The sequence below is a fragment of the Plecotus auritus genome (assembly GCF_963455305.1).
Source record: "Plecotus auritus genome assembly, chromosome: 3".
NCBI classification, from domain to species: domain Eukaryota; kingdom Metazoa; phylum Chordata; class Mammalia; order Chiroptera; family Vespertilionidae; genus Plecotus; species Plecotus auritus.
The window spans coordinates 138,046,673-138,050,671 of NC_137772.1; the positions used below are offsets into that span (position 1 = coordinate 138,046,673).

General features: G+C 42.3%; 1 pseudogene across 1 annotated transcript; it reads left to right on the forward strand.

Moving 5' to 3' along the window:
* The first annotated feature begins 2,826 nt into the window (after positions 1–2,826).
* On the forward strand, positions 2,827–3,480 carry LOC308244187 (glycolipid transfer protein-like; annotated as a pseudogene). The gene has a single exon. The product of its transcript is annotated as a glycolipid transfer protein-like (transcript).
* The last annotated feature ends 519 nt before the right edge of the window (positions 3,481–3,999 follow it).

The window sequence follows — 3,999 nt, forward strand, 5'->3', positions numbered from 1 at the left end:
AGAATCCACTTGGGTTCTTGAAGACCACCAAATATTCCCCCCCTGGCCAAAATTTGTTACTTTTTTCAACTCCAAATTTGTGTGTTTTGTCACTAGCTATGTGCATTATATCAAATTTCTGTTACTTTGTCATGCATTTACAATGGTGAAAGAACTTTCAAGATCACATATTTCTGGAGATCTAATGCAGAGCATAGTAATTATAGTCAACAATACTATATTATGGTAATATTTTCAATTATAAAGATTTATAAAAAATATTATATTATGTATTTGAAATTTACCAAGAGACTAGATCTTGGTAACTACCAAAAAGAAATGATAATTGTGCAACCTGACAGAGGTGTTAGCTATGTCTGTGGTGGTAATTGTATTATAATATGTGAACATGTCAAATCAATTTGCTCTATACTTTAAACTTACATCATTTTATATGTCAATTACTGTATATCTCAACTTAAAAAAAAGATCACATTTTCCCACTAAGTGTTCTGAAAATTATGACATGATTAAAACTAGAATTTAAATGCCCTTCAAAAAATTACAAATTAAAATTCTAGGTGGGCAGTTCAAGAAACTGATAGACCTAATAGGCATAAAATTAGTAAGAATATACAGTTGGTATATAGAAGATCTGAACAACACAACCAACCGCAATGATATTATTGACATCTATAAAATACTTCACCCAACAACAGCTAGATACACATTTTCATAGACCCATGAAACATTATCCAAGACAGATCAAATATTGGGCAATAAACCTCAACAACTTTAAAAGAATTAAAATCATAATGATTTTAAACAAAATTATTAACAGAGAGAAAAGAAAATCTTCAGACACTTGAAAATTAACCAATGCATTACTTAATCATGGTTCAAAGAGAAATTCTCAGAGAAAATAAAATACATAGACCTGAATGAAAATACGACATATCAAAATATGTGGGATGCAGGTAAAGCTGTTCTGAGAGGAAAATTGTAGCACAAAAAGTATATGTTAAAGAAAGAGCAAAGATCACAAATCCATCTAAATTTTAAACTCAAGAAAGTAAAAACTTAAGAGTAAAATAAGTGCAAAGCAAGAAAGGAGTATAATAATAAAGAAAAGAGCAGAAATCAATGCTATGGAAAATCATAAAATAATAGAGAAAATAAGTGAGCAAGAAGTTCTTTGAAAAAAAATAAAATTGATGAACTTCTAGCAGGACAGACAAAAACAAAAGTATATAAGACACAAATTACACATATCAGGGATAAAACGATAGTTCCTATAGCCATTATAAGGATAAGAAGGGAATACTTTAATAACTTACACTCATAAATTCAAACTAGATTAATTCATTAAGTAATTTGTTGTAAGCCAAAAAGTACAAAAAAAATCAACCAAAATGAAATCGGTAATTTGAGTAATGCTGTACACTTAAGAAAATTGAATTCATAATTAAGAGCCTTGTGAAGAAAAAACAATCCCATGGCCAGACAGTTTCACTGGAGAATTCACTGGATCATTTAAAGAACAATGAACACCAATTCTACCCAATCTCTTTAGAAAAAGAAAAGAAGAGGAAACTTCTTAATTAATTTTATGATACCACCTTATCTTGATATCAATATAATACAAAGAAATTACAAAAAAATAAAATATAGAGCAATATCACTTATGAATATTTGTGCAAAAATTCTAAGAAAATTGAATCCAGCCAAAACCGGTTTGGCTCAGTGGATAGAGCGTCGGCCTGCGGACTGAAGGGTCCCGGGTTCGATTCCGGTCAAGGGCATGTACATTAGTTGTGGGCACATCCCCAGTGGGAGGTGTGCAAGAGGCAGCTGATCGATGTTTCTCTCTCATCGATGTTTCTAGCTCTCTATCCCTCTCCCTTCCTCTCTGTAAAATATCAATAAAATATATTTTAAAAAAAAGAAAGAAAATTGAATCCAATAATGCATTAAAAATTATACACTATGGCCAAATGACATTTATTGTGAGTATGAAATTCTGGGATAACACTAAAAACTCAATCAGTGTAATGTACCATATGAGCAGGCTAAATAAGAAAAAAAAAACATATAATTAAAGCAATTGAAGCAGAAGCATTTGGTACAATCTAACAGCCATCTATATATAATCTATATATATAAAGAGCCAGGTCGTCACATCCACAATGACTGCAGGCTCCACCGAACACCAGGAAGTGCATGGAGCACCTCTCAGTCTCTCCCCTTACCCCCACCCCCCCATTCCCCGCCCGCTAGTGGGTTGATATGGGACTGGGGACAGGCAAGCGGGCTGAACAGCTGACCTCTTGGTCTCTGCCCCCAGCCCACAGGCTCTGATGGATCAGCGGTGGTGAATGGGGGAATTGAGGTGGGTGGCCGGAGGACTGGGCTGGCTGTCAGCCGTTGGGATCCCCAGCTCATCCCTGGCTGCTTGGGGGCTCAGGCCTGCAGGCCCGGCAAATTCACCTTCACGTGCACGTGCTGGGCTGGCCGCTGATGGAACACACTGCCCGCTCAGGGCCGCTCACGCCGGGGTGGTTAGGTCCAGGTGCACCCCGCAGCTTCTGTCAGCGCCTCAAGCCCCAGCAGTTAGACCAGAACCACCACTGCCCCTCGCCCCCCCCCCCACCTCCAGGGAGCGGTTAGGGGTGCCCCTAGGCAACACAATAGGGTGTGAGTTTGATGGGGTAAGTTAAAGAAATAGGGTGAAGGTCTTAAGGGTCTTCGGGGTTGGGGTGGTCCATCCGGAGTAGGTTTGGAGTGTGCTGGGGAAGGAAGAGGAAGATCTGATTAGAAAACGACATCACTGCCGGCCTCGGCCCCGAAATGGAGCTGCTGGCCGAGCACCTGCTAAAGCCGCTGCCCACGGACAAGCAGATGGAGACCGGGCCGTTCCTGGAGGCAGTGTCCCACCTGCCACCATTCTTCGATTACCTTGGGTCCCCAGTGTTTATTCCCATCAAGGCAGTCATAAGTGGTAACATCACAAAAATCAAAGCTGTGTACAACACCGACTGGCCAAGTTCTGGACCCTGAAGAACATCCTGCAGGTGGAGAAGGAAATGTATGGAGCAGAGTGGCCCAGAGTGGGGGCCACACTGGTGCTGATGTGGCTGAAAAGGGGCCTCCGCTTCACCTAGGTCTTCCTGCAGAGCATCTGTTATGGGGAGCAGGACGAGAGCCACCCCAACCTCATCAGTGTCAACGCCACCAAGGCTACGAGATGGCGCTCCAGAAGTACCGGCTGGATCGTGCAGAAGATCTCCCGGGCAGCGCTGTGTGCCACGCCCTGCAAGTCCGACTTCCTGAAAGCCTCTCCAAGGGCCAGAACGTGGCAGAGGAGGAGGAGTGCCTGGAGGAGTCCGCCTGTTCCTCGTCAACTACATGGCCGCCATCGACGTCATCTCCGAGATGTACACCACGATGAACGCCGAGCTCCACTACAAGGTGCAGGCATGCCCAGCGGCCAGCACTTTCTGAAACAGACAAGCCAGAATCACTGTGAAGTGAGCCGGCAGGCTGCTGTGGCCTGTGTCCCCCAGAGTGGCCCAGAGTCTGGCTGGGGATGCAGGGGACAGCCCTGGTTTCTGAAAAGTCACTTTGGGGACCTATCCTAACAGAGCAATAAATAACACCCTGCTTCTGAACCACCTTTAATGTCATGCAGCACAGACCGACTGCCTTCATTTCAGTGTGATAAAAATCAGTTAATGTTGCTAATAAGTCAAGTCCTAGGGTTTTCTGTCCCCGTCCCCCCATGTGGTGCGTGACCCTGGGGGAGCCCTATCATACACCTCATTTTAAAAATGAGGATCTGGTTCAGTGATGTTTCAGGTCATGTAAGGACCATGACTACTATCTTTTTCCAGACAGTTTTTTATAGTTGAAAATAACCAGCAAGCCTTTGATGACCTTGCCCAAGGGGACTTTATTTTAAAGCTATCAGGTATGAGTAACTGACCACAGATGACTGAATTTGCATTATTCTGCATAAGAATT